This window comes from Cetorhinus maximus, chromosome 28 (assembly GCF_964194155.1).
Source record: "Cetorhinus maximus chromosome 28, sCetMax3.hap1.1, whole genome shotgun sequence".
Taxonomy (NCBI): Eukaryota; Metazoa; Chordata; class Chondrichthyes; order Lamniformes; family Cetorhinidae; genus Cetorhinus; species Cetorhinus maximus.
The window spans coordinates 4,284,531-4,307,473 of record NC_135906.1 but is presented as its reverse complement, the minus strand read 5'-3'; the positions used below and the strand labels follow the sequence as shown (position 1 = coordinate 4,307,473).

The following is a 22,943-nucleotide window of genomic DNA, read 5'->3' as shown; positions in this document are numbered from 1 at the left end:
TCTAAACAGTTCCCAGTCTCTCGGTGCGCTGTGGTAGAAAGGTCTTAGACAGCGACCCTTCCCCATTGCGCCTTTGCGGCAGCTGCCCCAAGCTTTAGTGCGTCCCTCAGCACGTATTCTTGGACTTTGGATTGTGCCAGGCCGCAACAATCGGTCGGGGACAAATCTTTGTGCTGGAAGACCAACAAGTTTCGGGCAGACCAAAGCGCGTCTTTCACCGAGTTGATGATCCTCCAGCTGCAGTTGATGTTTGTCTCGGTGTGTGTCCCTGGGAACAGCCCGTAGAGCACAGAGTCCTGTGTCACAGAACTGCTCGGGATGAACCTCGACAGCAACCACTGCATCTCTCTCCAGACTTTCTTTGCAAAGGCACAATCCACAAGGAGGTGAACAACGGTCTCTTCCCCACCACAGCCACCTCGAGGGCATCGTGCAGAGGGGGTGAGACTCCTGGCGTGTAGGAAGGATCTGACGGGGAGGGCCTTTCTCACCACCAGCCAAGCTACGTCTTGGTGCTTGTTGGAAAGTTCTGGCGATGAGGCATTCTGCCAAATGACTTTGACAGTCTGCTCGGGGAACCATCCCACAGGGTCCACCCTCTCCTTATCCCTCAGGGCCTCTAGGACGTTACGTGCTGACCACTGCCTGATGGACTTGTGGTCAAAGGTGTTTTTCTGCATAAATTTTTCCACCAGGGACAGGTGGTACGGCACGGTCCAACTACTTGGAGCGTTCCGCGGCAGCGTGGCCAGACCCATCCTTCGCAACACCGGGGACAGGTAGAACCTCAGCACGTAGTGACACTTGGTGTTTGCGTACTGAGGGTCTACGCACCGCTTGATGCAGCCGCACACAAAGGTGGCCATCAGTATGAGGGCGATGTTGGGCACGTTTTTTCCCCCTTTATCTAGAGGCTTGTACATCGCGTCCCTGCAGACACGATCCATTTTCGACCTCCAGATAAAGCGGAAGATGGCTCGAGTGATCGCCATCGCGCAGGAGTGTGGAATGGGCCAGACCTGCGCCACGTACAGCAACAGCGAGAGTACCTCACACCTGATGACCAGGTTCTTACCCGCAATGGAGAGGGAGCGTCGCTCCCACATGCCCAGTTTCCTTTTCACCATAGCCACTCGCTCCTTCCAGTTTCTAACGCATGCCCCGGTCCCTCCGAACCATATCCCCAGCACCTTCAGGCCGTCAGCCCTGACAGTGAAGGGGACAAAGGATCGGTCAGCCCACTTCCCAAAGAACATGGCCTCGCTCTTCCCACGATTTACCTTGGCTCCCGAGGCCAGTTCGAACTGGTCGCAGACGTGCATCAGTCTGCGCACCGACAGCGGATCTGAGCAGAAGACGGCGACGTCGTCCATGTACAGGGAGGCTTTTACCTGAGTGCCTCCACTGCCTGGGATCGTCACTCCTCTTATGCCCGGATCCTTCCTGATGGACTCGGCAAAGGGTTCTATGCAGCACACAAAAAGGACAGGCGAGAGAGGGCAGCCCTGCCTGACTCCAGATTTAATCGGAAAGCTATCTGTTTCCCACCCATTGATTGAGACTGCGCTACTGATGTTAGTGTAGAGCAGTTGGATCCAATTTCGAATTCCCTCCCCAAACCCCATTTTGGAGAGCGCATCCCCCATGTAGGTGTGCGATATTCTGTCAAAGGCCTTCTCCTGATCCAAGCTGATGAGGCAGGTATCCACACCCCTGTCCTGTACATAGGCAATCGTATCCCTGAGCAGCGCCAGGCTGTCAGAGATCTTCCTGCCTGGCACAGAGCAGGTCTGGTCAGGGTGAATCACCAATTCCAGAGCGGATTTGACCCGGTTGGCGATGACCTTGGACAGAATCTTATAGTCCATATTCAACAGTGAAATGGGTCGCCAATTTCTAATTTCCTCCCTTTCCCCCTTGTGCTTGTAGATGAGGGTGATGATGCCTTTCCTCATGGATTCTGACATGCTGCCGGCCAGGAGCATACTCTCGTACACTTCTAGCAGGTCTGGGCCGATCAAGTCCCACAGAGCCGAATACAACTCCGCCGGCAGGCCGTCGCTTCCGGGGGTTTTACTCTTCTCGAAGGACTCGAGGGCCTTAGTCAGTTCGTCAGGGGTTAGCGGTTTGTCTAGGCTCTCCCGCGTACTGTGGTCTAGGACCTCCGTGATAGAGGACAGGAAGGACTGGGAGGCCGTGCTGTCCGTGGGCTTCACGTCATACAGTCCGGCATAAAAGGATTTGCTGATCCTCAGAATGTCGGACCGTGATGACTTTACTGAGCCGTCTTCTTCCTTCAGGCTGCTGATCACAGAGCGCTCTCTGTGTACCTTTTGGAAGAAGAAACGTGAGCACGTCTCATCCTGCTCCACGGAGCAGACTCTGGAACGGAAGATGATCTTGGAGGCCTCCGAGGCAAAGTGCGAGGCTTGCTGGCCCTTCACCTCTTGGAGCTCCTCCTTGACATCGACCCCCATCGACTGCAGCCGGAGCAGATTCTGCATCTTTTCCTGGAGTCGGGACATTTCCCTCTGTTCCTTTCTAGCTTTCTGGGTGCCTTTGAGGATGAAAAACCTCTTGATGCTTCCCTTGATCACTTCCCACCAGTGTGTCAGGGACTCAAAGAGGGGTTTCACGGTTCTCCAACCTTTGTAATCCCTCTTGAGCTCCTCAATGTTCTCTGGGGTCAGCAGTTGCACATTTAGCTTCCATGCCCCCCTGCCCACCCTCAGGTCTTCCTCCAAGTGGCAGTCCGCCAGTAGGAGGCAGTGGTCAGAGAAGAACACCGGCTTGACCTCGGTGGATCTGACTGTGAATGCACGGGACACAAACAGGAAGTCTATCCTGGAACGAATGGACCCGTCTGGCCGCGACCAGGTGTATCTACGCTGCGCTCCGTCTGCAGGGTTGCTGAAGACGTCGTGCAGCTTGGCATCCTTAACTGTTTCCATCAGGGATCTGGACGTAGCGTCCAATCTGCTTCCGGCCCTGCCGGATCGTCCAGCCGCATCGATGATGCAGTTGAAGTCCCCGCCCAGAATGACCGGCCTGGAGGTCGCCAGCAGCAGTGGGAGCTGCTGAAAAACCTCCAGCCGTTCAGCCCCTTGTGCCGGAGTGGAGCGTTCTTGTACATTACGTCTGCTACCAGGAGTCGCCCGCCCACCACCTCCTTGACCTCGGAGACGGTGAAGTTGCCTCCCCGCAGCAGAATACCCAGGCCGGAGGAACGAGAGTCGTTTCCGCCCGACCAGATCGATGGCCCGTGGGACCACCATCGTGACCATTGCCTGTAGGAGCTGAGGTGCGGTATCGCACACTCCTGCAGAAACAACAGGTCAGCTTTGACCTTGGCTAGGTAGTCCAAGGTCGCAACACATCGCGTAGTAGATTTAATGCTACGCACATTTATGGATACAATCTTTAAACCCATATTAAAGCATTTATTCTCCTACCAAACCCACTGTCTCTGAGAGTCCCAGACCTTTAGTCTGCTCCTTCATACCCGTAGTGAGCTCAAATTCCTTCTTAGCCAAAAGGCCGAGAAGCGATGAGAAAGAAAGAAAGTTGTGTTTTGAAAGATGTGCATGTTGAAAAGTAAAGAAAGCAGATGTTTGTAAGAAATCTATTTTTAGCATTGAAAATCCCCTGGAAAGGGGTGGTGCACCATTCCCAGAGATACTGCAATACCAGGTTGATGCGTGGAGTGGACGGAGCAAGCCCCTACTCCATCTCCCTGCTCCAAAAATCAATTTAATATATGGTCCCCAGATAAGGGACGTATCAGATATTAAACTGATAAGAACAGATACTACACTTGATCTTAGCCAAGAGGCCGAGAAGCGATGCCACAAATACCCTGGACTTACCCGAGTGCCATATGCCTTCCCTCCTTTAAAGCAGACTGACAGCGTTCAAAGGCTTATATATATATAAGTACTGATGCTTTTACTGTTGGCATATTTCTCCTGGGATTTCCAATTGGAACAGAAGGTTAATTTACAGAAGTTGCCTTTGTTCTGTCTTTTTCAGTGAGACTGCATCAGAGTTATGTAGATCGCCAGTATTCCACCAATCAGGTGGGAGAGGGTTGTGCCTATCCACATGGACGTCACTGTCAGAGGCTGCTGTGGGAGAAGCTTTTGAAAGCAGTTGCGTGTCTTGCAGCGAGTGAGTGACAATGCAGCAACCAACTGTGCAGAGCTGCACACATCGAATCCTAAACAAAATAAAAACAGAATTACCTGGAAAAACTCAGCAAGTCTGGCAGCATCGGTGGAGAAGAAATCAGTCAACGTTTCGAGCCCTCATGGCCCTTCGGCAGAACTGCAGCATAGTTTCAACAAGGGAGAAATATAAATTGGTTTAAGGTGGGGGGGGAAGAGACACATTGAGGGTGTGGTGTGAGCAGATAATCAAAAGATGTCAGAGACAAAAGGGTCAAAGAGGTGTTGAAGGTGGTGGTCTTTGTCTGAGAAAAGTGCTAATTAAGAATGGAAAACAGGATATTTAAAGTACAGCTCTAGTGGGGGTGGGGTGGAAAGACTAAAGGTTTTAGTTTTAGATTTAAAAATAATGGAAATAGGTGGGGAAAGAAGAATCTATATAAATTATTGAAAAAAAACGGGTGGGGGGGGAAAAGAAACGGGGTGGGGATGGGGGGAGGGGGAGTTTAAGATCTAAAGTTGTTGAATTCAATATTCAGCCCAGAGGGCTGTAAAGTGCCTAGTCGGAAGATGAGGTGCTGCTCCTCCAGTTTGCGTTGGGCTTCACTGGAACAATGCAGCAAGCCAAGGACAGACATGTTGGCAAGAGAACAGGGTGGAGTGTTAAAATGGCAAGCGACAGGGAGGTTTGGGTCTTTCTTGCGGACAGACCGCAGGTGTTCCGCAGAACGGTCGCCCAGTTTGCGTTTGGTCTCTCCAATGTAGAGGAGACCGCATTGGGAGCAACGAATGCAGTAGACTAAGTTAGGGGAAATGCAAGTGAAATGCTGCTTCACTTGAAAGGAGTGTTTGGGCCCTTGGACGGTGAGGAGAGAGGAAGTGAAGGGGCAGGTGTTGCATCTTCTGCGTGGGCATGGGGAGGTGCCATAAGTGGGGGTTGAGGAGTAGGGGGTGATGGAGGAGTGGACCAGGGTGTCCCGGAGGGAACGATCCCTACGGAATGCCGTCAAGGGGAGTGAAGGGAAGATGTGTTTGGTGGTGGCATCATGCTGGAGTTGGCGGAAATGGCGGAGGATGATCCTTTGAATGCGGAGGCTGGTGGGGTGATAAGTGAGGACAAGGGGGACCCTATCATGTTTCTGGGAAGGAGGAGAAGGCGTGAGGGAGGATGCGCGGGATATGGGCCGGACACGGTTGAGGGCCCTGTCAACGACCGTGGATGGAAAACCTCGGTTAAGGAAGAAGGAGGACATGTCAGAGGAGCTGTTTTTGAAGGTAGCGTCATCAGAACAGATGCGACGGAGGCGAAGGAACTGAGAGAATGGGATGGAGTCTTTACAGGAAGCGGGGTGTGAGGAGCTGTAGTCGAGGTAGCTGTGGGAGTCGGTAGGCTTGTAATGGATATTGGTGGACAGTCTATCATCAGAAATTGAGACAGAGAGGTCAAGGAAGGGAAGAGAAGTGTCAGAGATGGACCATGTGAAGATGATGGAGGGGTGGAGATTGGAAGCAAAATTAATACATTTTTCCAGGTCCCGACGAGAGCATGAAGCAGCACCGAAGTAATCATCGATGTACCGGAGAAAGAGTTGTGGGACGGGGCCGGAGTAGGACTGGAACAAGGAATGTTCCACATACCCCATAAAGAGACAGGCATAGCTGGGGCCCATGCGGGTACCCATAGCCACGCCTTTTATTTGGAGGAAGTGAGAGGAGTTAAAGGAGAAATTGTTCAGTGTGAGAACAAGTTCAGCCAGACGGAGGAGAGTAGTGGTGGATGGGGATTGTTGGGGCCTCTGTTCAAGGAAGAAGCTAAGGGCCCTCAGACCATCCTGGTGGGGGATGGAGGTGTAGAGGGATTGGACATCCATGGTGAAGAGGAAGCGGTTGGGGCCAGGGAACTGGAAATTGTTGATGTGACGTAAGGTGTCAGAGGAATCACGGATGTAGGTGGGAAGGGACTGGACAAGGGGAGAGAGAAGGGAGTCAAGATAACGAGAAATGAGTTCCGTGGGGCAGGAACAGGCTGACACGATCGGTCTGCCAGGACAGTTCTGTTTGTGGATTTTGGGTAGGAGGTAGAAGCGGGCCGTCCGAGGTTGGGCGACTATCAAGTTGGAAGCTGTGGGAGGAAGATCTCCTGAGGAGATGAGGTCAGTGACAGTCCTGGAAACAATGGCTTGATGTTCTGTGGTGGGGTCATGGTCCAGGGAGAGGTAGGAGGAAACGTCTGCGAGTTGACGCTCAGCCTCCGCGAGGTAGAGGTCAATGCGCCAGACAACAACAGTACCACCCTTGTCAGCGGGTTTGATGACAATGTTGGGGTTGGACCTGAGAGAACGGAGTGCAGTGAGTTCAGAGAGAGACAGATTAGAATGGGTGAGAGGAGCAGAGAAATTGAGACGGCTAATGTCACGCCGACAGTTCTCAATGAAAAGATCAAGAGAAGGCAAAAATCCAGAGGGAGGGGTCCAAGTGGAGGGAGAACATCGAATCCTAGATTGGTTAGAGCACAAAAGGAGGCCATTCGGCCTGTCGTGTCTGTGCTAGCTCTCTGCAAGAGCAACTCCCCTAGTGCCACTCACCTGCCTTTTCCCCGTAGCCCTGCAAATATTTTCTCTTCAGATAATTAATTATCCGATTCTCTTTTGAAAGCCACTCTTGAAAGTGCCCCCAGCACACTCTCAGGCAGTGCATTGCAGATTCTAACCACTCGCTGCGCAAGAAGGTTTCTCCTCATGTCGCCTTGGTTCTTTTGCCATTCACCTTAAATGGGGGTCCTCCATGTTGTGTTTTCCACCTGACACAAACACACCGACGACACAAAGAGGATTGCGAACTCAATTCTTTGATTTGAAGAGATGAAATATATACAACAATATCTGGGTCTCTAGGACAGCTCCTATCATCGGCCCGAGAATTATACATGAGCATATACGTCACACCCTGCCTGGTGCTGCACAGCAATTTTAGATACGCTCCTTAAAGGTATACCACAACAACTCCAGGCTGTACCATTAAATAATAAGAACTATTTACATTACCACAAATTGCTCTTCTGTCTTTGAACCTACAATTGTACAAAGTGATCACCTTATGAGTCTCTGGAACGGAATGGTGCTTCGTTGATACTGTGAAGTTGGTTTGAGATTGCTGTACGTTCTCACAATTCTGGTTGTCTGTAGGAGTGTTGCGCTGGGATCGTGTCTTAGATCGCGTTCTGCTTGCGATGGGGTTACTTGGTGTTTCTTGTTCTGGTACTTCCCTGATTCGCCATCGGTTTCTTCACAATGGGTGCTCGTATTTGATATGATCATGGTTCTGGACATGCTGCTGATTTCGGCCGGATTTCATGTTCCATCGGTTGGGTGTTGTAGTCATACCTTTTGTCCAATGTTTAAGTTGGGTGATTCTTTGCTCATGTGCGTCCTTCACCTTCACCTTCAGCGAATGCATCACTTACTCCTGGATGCATCGACAAATGATGACTGGGAAGGGTTGTTCGCACTGTAATTCTGCTGGTGAAGGAGTGGTTGCACTGAGCGCTGTCGCTCTAAGGTGTAGCATTGTGACAGGCCGTCACAAGCCTTGTTTACTTTGCTGACATTTCATAAGTAAGGACTTTACAGTATATACATTCCGCCATGCTATTGGACCTGGGACAGTGTGGTGATGCGGTAGTACGGTCAACTCCCCACTTTTCACACATCGGTGCGCAGACTGATCGACACCTGCGACCACTTCGAACCGGCCTCAGGTGCCAAGGGTAAATCGTGGCAAGAGCGAGGCCGTGTCCTCTGGGAACTGAACTAAGCTTTGTCCCTTTCACCAGCAGGTCAGACTGCCTGAAGCTACTGGGGATATGGTTCGGAGGGACCAGGGCATGCGTTAGAAACCGGAAGGAGCGAGTAGCTATGGTGAGAAAAGAACTGGGCATGTGGGAGCAAAGCTCCCTCTCCGTTGCGGGTAAGAACCTGCTCATCAGGTGTGAGGCACTCTCGGTGTTGCTGTACGTGGCGCGGGTCTGGCCCATTCCTCACTCCTGCGCTGTGGCGATCACGCCAGCCATCTTCCGCTTTATCTGGAGGTCAAAAGTGGATCCTGTTTGCAGGGACATGATGTAAAAAAACTCTGGATGAAGAGGGAAAAAACATGCCCAACATCACCCTCATCCTGATGGCCACCTTTGTGTATGGCATTATCAAGCTGTGTGTAGACCCAAACACCAAGCGTCACTACGTGCTGAGGTTCTACCTGTCCCTGGTGTTGCGAAGGATGGGTCTGGCCACTCTGCCGCGGAACGCTCCAAGTGCCGTATCACCTGCCCCGTGTGGAAAAACTTATGCAGAGAAACACCTTTGTCCGCAAGTCCATCAGGCAGTGGTTAGCACGTATCACCCTAGAGGCCCTGCGGGAAAAGGAGATGGTGGATTCCGGCGGACGGTTCGCCGAACAGACCGTCAGGGTCATTTGGCAGAATGCCTCATCACCAGAACTCTGAAGAGAGTGGCCGTGGTTCTTGTCGAGGTGCATCCCGAGCAGTTCCGTGACACAGGTATGGACTCTGTGCTCCAGGGGCTGTTCCCAGGGACACACGCCAAGACAAACATCAACTACCGCCGGAGGATCCACTCGGTGAAAGACACTCTTTGGCTGTCCGAAACTTGTTGGTCTTCCATTGCAAAGAGTTGGCACATTCCAAGGTCCAGGACTACGTGCTGAGGGACGCACTAAAGTTTGGGGCAAAGGCGTAATGGAGAAAGGTCGCTGTCTACGGTTGCGCTAGATGTGTCGTGTAACTGGCAGGTAATGGAAAATTTCGAGAAACACTCAGTCACAAGGGAGAACACGTGACAGGCATGAGAGACAATCCATGAGTCTTTGTAGCTGAGTTTCCGTGTGAGCAACTAGCTCACAGCGCAGAGGAGTTCTTCGATCGAGGCCTGCTGTATTTTTGTCTTTGCTTTCAGCTTGAGCAGTCAAAGAACAAAGAAGAAAAAAAAGTACAGCACAGGAACAGGCCCTTCGGCCCTCCAAGCCTGCGCCGATCGGTCTGTGGAGCTTGCCAGCTGACCAGGTATGCAGCTAAAGTCCTTCCACATCTACAGGGAAGGCAAAGTCAGCAGCGTTTCTCCCAGAGTGTAGAGAGTCCTTGGAACTCTCTTCCTCGAAAGGTGGTGGAAACAGAGTCTTTGAATATTTTCAAGACAGAGCTGGATAGATTAACAAGGCGGGGTTGGAAGGTTATCGCTGGTAGGCAGGAATGTGGGGTTGAGGTTACAATCGGATCAGCCATGATCTTCTGAGTAGTGGAGCAGGCTCTTGGGGCCCAGTGGCCTACTCCTGCTCCTAAGTTGTATGTTCAGACATGTAGGGGCATTACTTTTTACTGATTCCAGTGCTTCTCCTGCACTGAACCTGGAGAGTACTACGTCAGCTGCTGTTGAGTTGTTTCCTGATGCCCTGCTTTCTTTTGTACGAGCTGTCTAGCATCCTCGTTTATGGGCTTCCTTTGCTTGGCATTGGGCCTTCTTTTGGGCTGACTGTTGGTCTATTTCCTTTACGGGATGTCAGCATGACATCACCAGAAGGGAAATGTGTCATGTTATGAAGTCACAGTAAATAAGTCCAATGCATTATATCATTATAATAACACAAGATGATGATCAGCAGTGAGAAGGCAGGTGGCAGCAAGGATAAGTACAGGTACGACACAGCGAACAGCCTTAGATCCTGTTAAAATGTTGAAAATGTTTCTCCCCTTCTCGAAGATTATTTCCTTCAAAATTTTAGAAATCTTTCAGCTTCAACCAGAAGTCACACACAAGCCAAACAACAAAACCACCTGCGTGCACAGCACAGCACACCATCTGCCAGCCTGCAATGATGTCGGCTCTCTTTTAATCACCTTTTCCCCTCCCATCAGTCCTATTCAGCAGGCAAGCAAAGGAGCGCAGAAAATACATCTGCACGGCTGTTTCTAACTTCTAGAAAGGGAACAGCCTTATCCTAGGAAAGTGAAAAATACCTATACTGTCACAAAGTGATGAACTTGAACTGCAAAACACCACGCTTACCTGAGCTTGTGTCACAGTTTTTGCTGTCTATCTCAGCCAGTATTCTCAGTCGTCCATCCTGGCTTCTTGCTCTCTCTGCAGCTTTCAGATGCCTCCCCTTGGCCGGCCTCAGTGCTCGGTGATAGATCAGCGCTCGGTATTATTTCTGTCCTCAGTGGTAACTGCTAGGGGAGAAAGGCTTGACTTTTTCAATCACCTTTTACCTCAGTAAAATCCAAGTAGAACCTAAAGTGGCAATGCTTCTCCCTCTCAGCACCCAACATGTCTTGCCTTTTCTTCAGGTTGGATTTGAGGAAGCACTACAGTTGCTGCCTGGCTGCCATTTCAAGTACAGAGACAAGGGGCAGCCCCATGACCCCTCCCCCGACTCCTGCACAATATGCAAATGTAGCACATTGTCTGAGTGCAATTTGGGAGCTGAAGACGATTTCACAGTGGGATACAAGATATGAGGAGAGGTTTCCTCACAGACACACCGCCACATAAGCCCCTTTAAATTTGCGCGGCTGTGCAAAAAGTTTAATGGGCCCGCACACTTAAACAAATCGGTCACGCACTGTAATGACTCGCCTCATTCAGTTCAACAGAAATTAGGATCATGTTTTTAACCTGTGCCCTAGTTTTAAAATATTTTGTGTTCCATATTTACTTTCTCAATTTGTTATTAATTTACTTTACATTGCTTTATATTCTATTTTGTCTTGGACATGCATCACGGTTCGTTCAATCTCACTGGTTAAGAAAATTAAAATATTTAGTTTGATCAGGGTCTTACACTTGTCAAGAGGAGCCCTTTCAAATACTGGCCTGCTTTTGGAGGCCTGAAGTCACTGGAGCTGCACAAGTCAAGACGACTGAAGGCCTGATTCGCTGTGTAATATACTTTGCAGCATCTTGTTGCACTAGCAGGCAGGAAGGAGTTTTCAGCAATGCAGTTTAAAGGCTTGATACACTAAGTACACTTTCATTTCAGGTTTGTCATTTCAGGACGCTGCGTGTTTTTTTGCTCTGTTTTCTGACTCTGAAATTCTAATTCAGACTGTGGAGAAGAGCTGTTGTTGCTGCTGTTGGTTTTCTTTGTAACTGTTGTCGTTTTTTTGTGGAAAAATATACCTTATCCATAAAATATCTGAAAGAACATTACAAAACATTTCAAAATGGCCATCGCAAAAAGTGCAATCATATTCCAGTTTTTCAAATAGATCATGTCGCACCCTGCGACGCTTCAATACGATCAATGAACATTACAGACATTTCAACATGCTCATTACAGGCAGTCAGACAGTGCAATAGTATTCAAGTTATCTACATAGATCATGTTGCACTCTGAGGTGCTTCAATACAATTGTGATAAATGTAATATTCACTGCATACATTCAATGTGAGTCTTTCAGGCCGAGGGGTCCATACCTTTCCCAGTCCCTCGGTGCACTATGGCTGAAAGGTCTTAGACAGCGACCGTTCCCCACTGCGCATTTGTGGCGGCTGCCCCAAGCTTTAGTGCGTCCCTCAGCACGTAGTCCTCGGCCTTGGAATGTGCCAGCCAGTCTGCAACACTCTGCTGGGGACAACTCATTGCACTGGAAGACCAACAAGTTTCGGGCAGACCAAAGAGCGTCTTTCACCGAGTAGATGATCCTCCACCTGCTTGTCTCGATGTGCGTCCCTGTCCCTGGGATCAACACGTAGAGCACAGAGACCTGTGTCACAGAACTGCTTGGGATGAACCGCGACAAAAACCACGGCAACTCTCTGCAGACCTTCTTTGCAAACGCACATTCCACAAAGAGGTGAACAACGGTCTCGTCCCCACGACAGCCACCTCGAGGTCAACATGCAGAGAGGGTGAGACTTCAGGAAGGATCTGACGGGGAGGGCATTTCTCACCACCAGCCAAGCTACGTCTTGGTGCTTGTTGGAAAGTTCTGGAGACGAGGCATTCTGCCAAACGACTTTGACAGTCTGCTCGGGGAAACATCGCACAGGATCCACCATCTCCTTTCCCCGCAGGGCCTATAGGACGTTACGTGCCGACCACTGCCTGATGGACTTGGGGTCAAAGGTGTTTTTCTGCATAAAGTTTTCCACCAGGGACAGGTGGTACGGCACGGTCCAACTACTTGGAGCGTTCCGCGGCAGCGTGGCCACACCCATCCTTCGCTAAACCGGGGACAGGTAGAACCTCAGCACGTAGTGACACCTGGTGTTTGCGTACCGAGGGTCTACGCACAGCTTGATACAGCCGCACACAAAGGTGGCCATCAGTGTGAGGGCGATGTTGGGCACGTTTATTCCCCCTTTATCTAGAGGCTTATACAGCGCGTCCCTGCGGACACGATCCATTTTCGACCTCCAGATAAAGCGGAAGATGGCTCGGGTGATCGCCATCGCGCAGCAGTCTGGAATGGGCCAGACCTGCGCCATGTACAGCAACAGCGAGAGTGCCTCACACCTGATGACCAGGTTCTTACCCGCAACGGAGAGGAAGCGTCGCTCCCAGATTCCCAGTTTCCTTTTCACCATAGACACTGGATCCTTCCAGTTTCTAACGCATACCCCGGTCCCTCTGAACCATATCCCCAGCACCTTCAGGCCGTCAGCACTGACGGTGAAGGGGACAAAGGATCGGTCAGCCCAGTTCCCAAAGAACACGGCCTCGCTCTTCCCACGATTTACCTTGGCTCCCGAGTCCAGTTCGAACTGGTCGCAGATGTGGATCAGTCTGCACACCGACAGCGGATCAGAACAGAAGACGGCGACATCGTCCATGTACAGGGAGGCTTTGATCTGAGTGCCTCCACTGCCTGGGATCGTAACTCCTCTAATGCCCGGATCCTTCCTGATGGACTCAGCAAAGAACAGGCGAGAGAGGACAGCCCTGCCTGACTCCAGATTTAATTGGAAAGCTATCTGATTCCCACCCATTGATTGAGACTGCGCTACTGATGTTAGTGTAGAGTAGGATCCAACTGGATCCAATTGCGAATTCCCTCCCCAAACCCCATTTTGAGAGCACATCCACCATGTAGGTGTGCGATATTCTGTCAAAGGCTTTCTCCTAATCCAGGCTGATGAGGCAGGTGTCCACACCCCTGTCCTGCACATAGGCAATCGTATCCCTGAGCAGCGCCAGGCTGTCAGAGATCTTCCTGCCCGGCACAGTGCAGGTCTGGTCAGGGTGTATCACCAATTCCAGAGCGGATTTGACCCGATTGGCGATGACCTTGGACAGAATCTTATAGTCCACATTCAACAGTGAAATGGGTCGCCAATTTCTAATTTCCTCCCTTTCTTCCTTGTGCTTGTACATGAGGGTGATGATGCCTTTCCTCATGGATTCTGACATACTGCCGGCCAGGAGCATACTCTCGTACACCCCTAGCAGGTCTGGGCCCATCCAGTCCCACAGAGCCCAATACAACTCCGCCGGCAAGCCGTCGCTTCTGGGGAGATTTACTCTTCTCGAAGGACTCAAGGGCCTAAGTCAGTTCGTCAGGAGTTCGCGGTTTGTCCAGCCTCTCCCGTGTACTGTCGCCTAAGACCTCCGTGATAGAGGACAAGGAGGACTGGGAGGCCGTGCTGTCCGTCGGCTTCACGTCATAAAATCCGGCATAAAAGGATTTGCTGATCCTCAAAATGTCGGACTGCGCTGACTTTACTGATCTGTCTTCTTCATTCAGGCTGCTGAACACAGAGCTCTCTCTCTGTTCCTTTTGGAAGAAGAAACGTGAGCACGTCTCATCCTGCTCCACGGAGCGGACTCTGGAACGGAAGATGTTCTTGGAGGCAAAGTGCGAGGCTTGCTGGCTCTTCACCTCTTGGAGTTCTTCCTTGACATCGACCCCCACCGACTGCAGCCGGAGCAGATTCTGCATCTTTTTCTGGAGTCGGGACATTTCCCTCTCTTCCTTTCTAGCTTTCTGGATGCTTTTGAGGATGAAAAACCTCTTGGTGTTTCCCTTGATCGCTTCCCACCAGTGTGTCAGGGACTCAAAGAGGGGTTTCATGGTTCTCCAACCTTCATAAGCCCTCTTGAGCTCCTCAATGTTCTCTGGGGTCAGCAGTTGCACGAATAGCTTCCATGCCCCCCTGCCCACCCTCAGGTCCTTCTCCAAGTGGCAGTCCGCCAGTAGGATGCAGTGGTCAGAGAAGAACACCGGCTTGACCTCGGTGGATCTGACTGTGAATGCACGGGACACAAAGAGGAAGTCTATCCTGGAACGAATGGACCCGTCTGGCCGCGACCAGGTGTATCTACGCTGCGCTCCGTCTGCAGGGTTGCTGAAGACGTCGTGCAGCTTGGCATCCTTAACTGTTTCCATCAGGGATCTGGACGTAGCGTCCAATCTGCTGCCGGCCCTGCCGGATCGTCCAGCCGCATCGATGATGCAGTTGAAGTCACCGCCCAGAATGACCGGCCTGGAGGTCGCCAGCAGCAGTGGGAGCTGCTGAAAAACCTCCAGCCGCTCAGCTCCTTGTGACGGGCCATACACGTTAATTAACCGGAGTGGAGCGTTCTTGTACATTACGTCTGCTACGAGGAGTCGCCCGCCCACCACCTCCTTGACCTCGGAGACGGTGAAGTTGCCTCCCCGCAGCAGAATACCCAGGCCGGAGGAACGAGAGTCGTTTCCGCCCGACCAGATCGATGGCCCGTGGGACCACCACCGTGACCATTGCCTGTAGGAGCTGAACTGGATAACCTCACTTATCCACGTTAAACTCCATCTGCCAAATTTTGGCCCATTCACCTAACCTGTCCATATCCATTTGTAAATTTCTCATTTCTTCACTGCAACTTACTTTCCCACCTATTTTGGTGTCATCTGCAAATTTAGCTATGGTACCTTCTACTCCTGAATCCAAGTAAATAGTTGGGGCCCAAGGACCGAACCCTGTGGCACCCCACTAGTTACAGCTTGCCATCCACAAAAGACCCATTTATCCTGACTCTCTGCTTTCTGTTGGTTAGCCAAAGCTCTGTCCAAGCAAATATATTACCCTTAGCTGCGTGTGATCTTATCTTGTGTATTAATCTTTTGTGCGGCACCTTATCAAATGCCTTCTGGAAGTCCAGACATACTACATCTACAGGATCGCCATTATCCACTTTGCTTGTCACATCTTCAAAGAACTCTAGCGATTTAGTCAAACACGATTTAGTCTTCATAAAGCCATGCTGACTCTGATGGATTGCATTTTGACTTGCATTTTAGGAGGGTAGTGAAGGCATTGGAGAGAGTGCAGAAGAGGTTTACGAGTTTGGTTCCAGGGGCGAGGAAGTTGAGTTATGAAGTAAGATTGGAGAAGTTGGGACTGTATTCCTTGGGGAAAAGAAGTCTGAGAGGAGACTTGATAGAGGTATTGAAAATCATGAGGTATCTGGAGAGAGTAGATAGGGAGAAACTGCTTGCACCGATGAAAGGATCGAGAAGGAGCGGGCACAGGTTTAAAGTAACTAGCAGAAGAAGCAAAAGTGATAGGAGCAGCGAGTGGTCAGGGTCTGGAATGCACCGCCTGATAGCGTGGCGGAGGCAGGTTCAATTGAAGAGGGAATGAGATGATTATTTGAAAAGAAAGCATGTGCTGGGTTACGTGGAGAAGGCAGGAGAATGGCACGAAGTGAAATGTTCATTGGGAGAGCTGGTGCAGTCACGACGGGCGGAATGGGCTCCTTGTGCAGTGTAAGGATTGTGTGAACGTGGATGTAGACGTTTCCGAGTAGCTGTGTAAAGTGTGTGAGCTTTGAGGTGTGAGTTTTGACTGTTGCTGTATCAGCAGCAGCAGCAGCAGCGGGCGGGAGCGGCAGCAGAGAGCTGGTTGAAAATGTTGTGAGGCGAAAGGTGCAGCTGAGAGAGTGTTTGAGAGGTGTATTTGCAAGTGAAAGATGTTTTTGTATGAGTGAGGTAGAGTGTTTGTGAGATGAGAGTGGTGTCTGTGAGCGTTGGGTGAGCGTGCGTGTTTTTTGTGTGTAGATGGTGCGGGTGAGTGAGAAAGAAAGAAAGTTGTGTTTTGAAAGATGTGCATGTTGAAAAGTAAAGAAAGCAGATGTTTGTAAGAAAACTATTTTTAGCATTGAAAATCCCCTGGAAAGGGGTGGTGCACCATTCCCAGCGATACTGCAATACCGGGTCGATGCGTGGAGTGGACGGAGCAAGCCCCTATTCCATCTCCCTGCTCCAAAAATCAATTTAATATATGGTCCCCAGATAAGGGACGTATCAGATATTAAACTGATAAGAACAGATTTTTTTTTTTTTTGTAAAAATATACTTTATTCATAAAATATCTTCAATCACATTCCAAACCATTTCAAAAACAACATTACAAGGGTACAATCCAGGTTAAACTTTTACAAAATGTATCACCAGGTGCATCAGTACAAACAATAAGAACAGATTTTTTTTTTTTTTTTTTGTAAAAATATACTTTATTCATAAAATATCTTCAATCACATTCCAAACCATTTCAAAAACAACATTACAAGGGTACAATCCAGGTTAAACTTTTACAAAATGTATCACCAGGTGCATCAGTACAAACAATATTACAATCATTTACAGCCTTTCATTTTGATCTGTACAGCCCGAGGGGCTCTAAACAGTTCCCAGTCTCTCGGTGCGCTGTGGTAGAAAGGTCCCAGACAGCGACCCTTCCCCATTGCGCCTTTGCGGCAGCTGCCCCAAGCTTTAGTGCGTCCCTCAGCACGTAGTCCTGGACTTTGGATTGTGCCAGTCCGCAACAATCGGTCGGGGACAACTCTTTGTGCTGGAAGACCAACAAGTTTCGGGCAGACCAAAGCGCCTCTTTCACCGAGTTGATGATCCTCCAGCTGCAGTCGATGTTTGTCTCGGTGTGTGTCCCTGGGAACAGGCCGTAGAGCACAGAGTCCTGTGTCACAGAACTGCTCGGGATGAACCTCGACAGCAACCACTGCATCTCTCTCCAGACTTTCTTTGCAAAGGCACAATCCACAAGGAGGTGAACAACGGTCTCTTCCCCACCACAGCCACCTCGAGGGCATCGTGCAGAGGGGGTGAGACTCCTGGCGTGTAGGAAGGATCTGACGGGGAGGGCCTTTCTCACCACCAGCCAAGCTACGTCTTGGTGCTTGTTGGAAAGTTCTGGCGATGAGGCATTCTGCCAAATGACTTTGACAGTCTGCTCGGGGAACCATCCCACAGGGTCCACCCTCTCCTTATCCCTCAGGGCCTCTAGGACGTTACGTGCTGAGCACTGCCTGATGGACTTGTGGTCAAAGGTGTTTTTCTGCATAAATTTTTCCACCAGGGACAGGTGGTACGGCACGGTCCAACTACTTGGAGCGTTCCGCGGCAGCGTGGCCAGACCCATCCTTCGCAACACCGGGGACAGGTAGAACCTCAGCACGTAGTGACACTTGGTGTTTGCGTACTGAGGGTCTACGCACCGCTTGATGCAGCCACACACAAAGGTGGCCATCAGTATGAGGGCGATGTTGGGCACGTTTTTTCCCCCTTTATCTAGAGGCTTGTACATCGCGTCCCTGCGGACACGATCCATTTTCGACCTCCAGATAAAGCGGAAGATGGCTCGAGTGATCGCCATCGCGCAGGAGTGTGGAATGGGCCAGACCTGCGCCACGTACAGCAACAGCGAGAGTACCTCACACCTGATGACCAGGTTCTTACCCGCAATGGAGAGGGAGCGTCGCTCCCACATGCCCAGTTTCCTTTTCACCATAGCCACTCGCTCCTTCCAGTTTCTAACGCATGCCCCGGTCCCTCCGAACCATATCCCCAGCACCTTCAGGCCGTCAGCCCTGACAGTGAAGGGGACAAAGGATCGGTCAGCCCAGTTCCCAAAGAACATGGCCTCGCTCTTCCCACGATTTACCTTGGCTCCCGAGGCCAGTTCGAACTGGTCGCAGACGTGCATCAGTCTGCGCACCGACAGCGGATCCGAGCAGAAGACGGCGACGTCGTCCATGTACAGGGAGGCTTTTACCTGAGTGCCTCCACTGCCTGGGATCGTCACTCCTCTTATGCCCGGATCCTTCCTGATGGACTCGGCAAAGGGTTCTATGCAGCACACGAAAAGGACAGGCGAGAGAGGACAGCCCTGCCTGACTCCAGATTTAATCGGAAAGCTATCTGTTTCCCACCCATTGATTGAGACTGCGCTACTGATGTTAGTGTAGAGCAGTTGGATCCAATTTCGAATTCCCTCCCCAAAGCCCATTTTGGAGAGCACATCCCCCATGTAGGTGTGCGATATTCTGTCAAAGGCCTTCTCCTGATCCAAGCTGATGAGGCAGGTATCCACACCCCTGTCCTGTACATAGGCAATCGTATCCCTGAGCAGCGCCAGGCTGTCAGAGATCTTCCTGCCTGGCACAGAGCAGGTCTGGTCAGGGTGAATCACCAATTCCAGAGCGGATTTGACCCGGTTGGCGATGACCTTGGACAGAATCTTATAGTCCACATTCAACAGTGAAATGGGTCGCCAATTTCTAATTTCCTCCCTTTCCCCCTTGTGCTTGTAGATGAGGGTGATGATGCCTTTCCTCATGGATTCTGACATGCTGCCGGCCAGGAGCATACTCTCGTACACTTCTAGCAGGTCTGGGCCGATCAAGTCCCACAGAGCCGAATACAACTCCGCCGGCAGGCCGTCGCTTCCGGGGGTTTTACTCTTCTCGAAGGACTCGAGGGCCTTAGTCAGTTCGTCAGGAGTTAGCGGTTTGTCTAGGCTCTCCCGCGTACTGTGGTCTAAGACCTCCGTGATAGAGGACAGGAAGGACTGGGAGGCCGTGCTGTCCGTGGGCTTCACGTCATACAGACCGGCATAAAAGGATTTGCTGATCCTCAGAATGTCGGACCGTGATGACTTTACTGAGCCGTCTTCTTCCTTCAGGCTGCTGATCACAGAGCGCTCTCTGTGTACCTTTTGGAAGAAGAAACGTGAGCACGTCTCATCCTGCTCCACGGAGCGGACTCTGGAACGGAAGATGATCTTGGAGGCCTCCGAGGCAAAGTGCGAGGCTTGCTGGCCCTTCACCTCTTGGAGCTCCTCCTTGACATCGACCCCCATCGACCGCAGCCGGAGCAGATTCTGCATCTTTTCCTGGAGTCGGGACATTTCCCTCTGTTCCTTTCTAGCTTTCTGGGTGCCTTTGCGGATGAAAAACTTCTTGATGCTTCCCTTGATCACTTCCCACCAGTGTGTCAGGGACTCAAAGAGGGGTTTCACGGTTCTCCAACCTTTGTAATCCCTCTTGAGCTCCTCAATGTTCTCTGGGGTCAGCAGTTGCACATTTAGCTTCCATGCCCCCCTGCCCACCCTCAGGTCTTCCTCCAAGTGGCAGTCCGCCAGTAGGAGGCAGTGGTCAGAGAAGAACACCGGCTTGACCTCGGTGGATCTGACTGTGAATGCACGGGACACAAACAGGAAGTCTATCCTGGAACGAATGGACCCGTCTGGCCGCGACCAGGTGTATCTACGCTGCGCTCCGTCTGCAGGGTTGCTGAAGACGTCGTGCAGCTTGGCATCCTTAACTGTTTCCATCAGGGATCTGGACGTAGCGTCCAATCTGCTTCCGGCCCTGCCGGATCGTCCAGCCGCATCGATGATGCAGTTGAAGTCCCCGCCCAGAATGACCGGCCTGGAGGTCGCCAGCAGCAGTGGGAGCTGCTGAAAAACCTCCAGCCGCTCAGCCCCTTGTGCCGGGCCGTACACGTTAATTAACCGGAGTGGAGCGTTCTTGTACATTACGTCTGCTACCAGGAGTCGCCCGCCCACCACCTCCTTGACCTCGGAGACGGTGAAGTTGCCTCCCCGCAGCAGAATACCCAGGCCGGAGGAACGAGAGTCGTTTCCGCCCGACCAGATCGATGGCCCGTGGGACCACCATCGTGACCATTGCCTGTAGGAGCTGAGGTGCGGTATCGCACACTCCTGCAGAAACAACAGGTCAGCTTTGACCTTGGCTAGGTAGTCCAAGGTCGCAACACATCGCGTAGTAGATTTAATGCTACGCACATTTATGGATACAATCTTTTAACCCATATTAAAGCATTTATTCTCCTACCAAACCCACTGTCTCTGAGAGTCCCAGACCTTTAGTCTGCTCCTTCATACCCGTAGTGAGCTCAAATTCCTTCACTTTGGATGGGCTGAGGTAGATCTCCTTGGCCGTGTTCTGCTCCAGTGGCATCTGGAGGTTCACGTGGTGAGCGGGTTTTGAGATGACCTTTGCTGGAGAAGCTTCTCCAAAACTCACCCCCTCTGGGGGGTTGCTGTTCCCGGCTTCCTGGAGCTGGGGTGCGATGATTGCCTCACTGCTCCCAGATTCCAGGGGCTGTGGTGCACTGGCCTCCTCAGGTTGCAGGCTAAGTTGGGGTGCGCTGGGCTCCTTGTTGTCTCCAATATTCTGGAGCTCGGGTGTCTCGTCCTCCAACGCCCTGGAGCTTTGCCGCCTCTTCTGTCGGTGCCGCTCTGGCACTTCATCATCCGAAGAGCTGCTGCCCTTGTCATCCGTGTCGGATGGGAGACGCCTCTTGCCGCTTCTCTGGGAAACGCCTTTGCTTCTTCTTCGCTCCCTCTTACTTTTCTTGTTCTTCACCGTCCGCCACTCCCCCTGCTGCTTTTTCACTGCTGCCTCCTCCTCCATTGATTCGCTGTCCTGAGGGCTGGAAGGTTCAGGGGGTAGTGCTGTTGATTGGCTCTCTGTTGCCTCAATCTCTTTCTCCACCTTGTCTCTCTCTGTGTCCTCCTTTGTCCCGTTGAGCTCCCTGGGGGCCCTGGTGGTTGGAGTGACACGGAACCTTTCTTCTGCTTCCCCCTGGTCGGCTTTGGCTGCCTGTGCGTAAGTACGGCAGCGTTTGGGGCAGGTCCTGTAGAGGTGACTTGCCTCGCCACACAGGTTGCAGCACTTGGCCTGTTTGCAGTCTTTTGTCTGGTGCCCTTCCTGTTTGCAGATCTTGCAGAGGGAGGCGCTGCAGTTGGCCGCCACATGGCCAGCCTTGCCGCATGAGCGACAATGCTTGGGTTGCCCAGCGTAGACCAGGTAGCCCCGGTTTCCCCCGATTGCGAAACTGGAAGGAGGGTGGAAAATGGCTCCCTTACCATCGGTCTTTAGCGTGACCTTAAACAGGCGTTTGCCTGTCCAGATCCCCAAGTCGTCTCGAATCTCGGTGCCGCTCCCCACCTTATCGAAGTACCTGGTGAGGAAGGTGACCACGTCGGCGACAGGGACGAAGGGGTTGTACACATGCACCATCACCTCACGTTCCCGTTGCAACGGCAGAGAGAAGTGCGGCTCCGCCGTCAGGATCTTCATCTCCGGCAGGTCTCTCTTCTCCTCGAACACCCTCAGGAGCCGGACGCAGTCTGCCACTTGCTTGAACGTCACGTCGAAATAACCACCTTTGCGGGAGTCGTGCAGGGTGAAGATCTCCGTAGCTTGGAAGCCGCACGCCTTCAACAGGATCCTCCTGGTGAAGAAGCCCCGATCCATAGGGGATCCTCCTTCGCTGTGGTTCACCGTGACTCGGACGGTGATAGGTAACCCACGGTATAGATTTGGATTGCGATTGGTTATCGCCCTTCCATCCCGACCTTGCCTTGGCAGGACCATGGTGTCGCCCCTGCAACACTTGATGTTAGCCAAAAGGCCGAGAAGCGATGAGAAAGAAAGAAAGTTGTGTTTTGAAAGATGTGCATGTTGAAAAGTAAAGAAAGCAGATGTTTGTAAGAAAACTATTTTTAGCATTGAAAATCCCCTGGAAAGGGGTGGTGCACCATTCCCAGCGATACTGCAATACCGGGTCGATGCGTGGAGTGGACGGAGCAAGCCCCTATTCCATCTCCCTGCTCCAAAAATCAATTTAATATATGGTCCCCAGATAAGGGACGTATCAGATATTAAACTGATAAGAACAGATTTTTTTTTTTTTTGTAAAAATATACTTTATTCATAAAATATCTTCAATCACATTCCAAACCATTTCAAAAACAACATTACAAGGGTACAATCCAGGTTAAACTTTTACAAAATGTATCACCAGGTGCATCAGTACAAACAATAAGAACAGATTTTTTTTTTTTTTTTTTGTAAAAATATACTTTATTCATAAAATATCTTCAATCACATTCCAAACCATTTCAAAAACAACATTACAAGGGTACAATCCAGGTTAAACTTTTACAAAATGTATCACCAGGTGCATCAGTACAAACAATATTACAATCATTTACAGCCTTTCATTTTGATCTGTACAGCCCGAGGGGCTCTAAACAGTTCCCAGTCTCTCGGTGCGCTGTGGTAGAAAGGTCCCAGACAGCGACCCTTCCCCATTGCGCCTTTGCGGCAGCTGCCCCAAGCTTTAGTGCGTCCCTCAGCACGTAGTCCTGGACTTTGGATTGTGCCAGTCCGCAACAATCGGTCGGGGACAACTCTTTGTGCTGGAAGACCAACAAGTTTCGGGCAGACCAAAGCGCCTCTTTCACCGAGTTGATGATCCTCCAGCTGCAGTCGATGTTTGTCTCGGTGTGTGTCCCTGGGAACAGGCCGTAGAGCACAGAGTCCTGTGTCACAGAACTGCTCGGGATGAACCTCGACAGCAACCACTGCATCTCTCTCCAGACTTTCTTTGCAAAGGCACAATCCACAAGGAGGTGAACAACGGTCTCTTCCCCACCACAGCCACCTCGAGGGCATCGT

At 51.1% G+C, this 22,943-nt stretch overlaps 1 non-coding gene and 2 pseudogenes across 1 annotated transcript; all 3 read right to left on the bottom strand.

Annotated features, from left to right (window-relative positions):
- Positions 1-3,653: 3,653 nt before the first annotated feature.
- On the bottom strand, positions 3,654-3,844 carry LOC144669233 (U2 spliceosomal RNA). Its single transcript, XR_013573648.1, has one exon. It is a non-coding gene; the product is annotated as a U2 spliceosomal RNA (small nuclear RNA).
- Positions 3,845-16,334: 12,490 nt separating this feature from the next.
- Positions 16,335-16,511, bottom strand: LOC144669105 (U2 spliceosomal RNA; annotated as a pseudogene).
- A 5,499-nt stretch (positions 16,512-22,010) lies between these two features.
- LOC144669103 (U2 spliceosomal RNA) lies at positions 22,011-22,187 on the bottom strand (annotated as a pseudogene).
- Between the last annotated feature and the right edge of the window lie 756 nt (positions 22,188-22,943).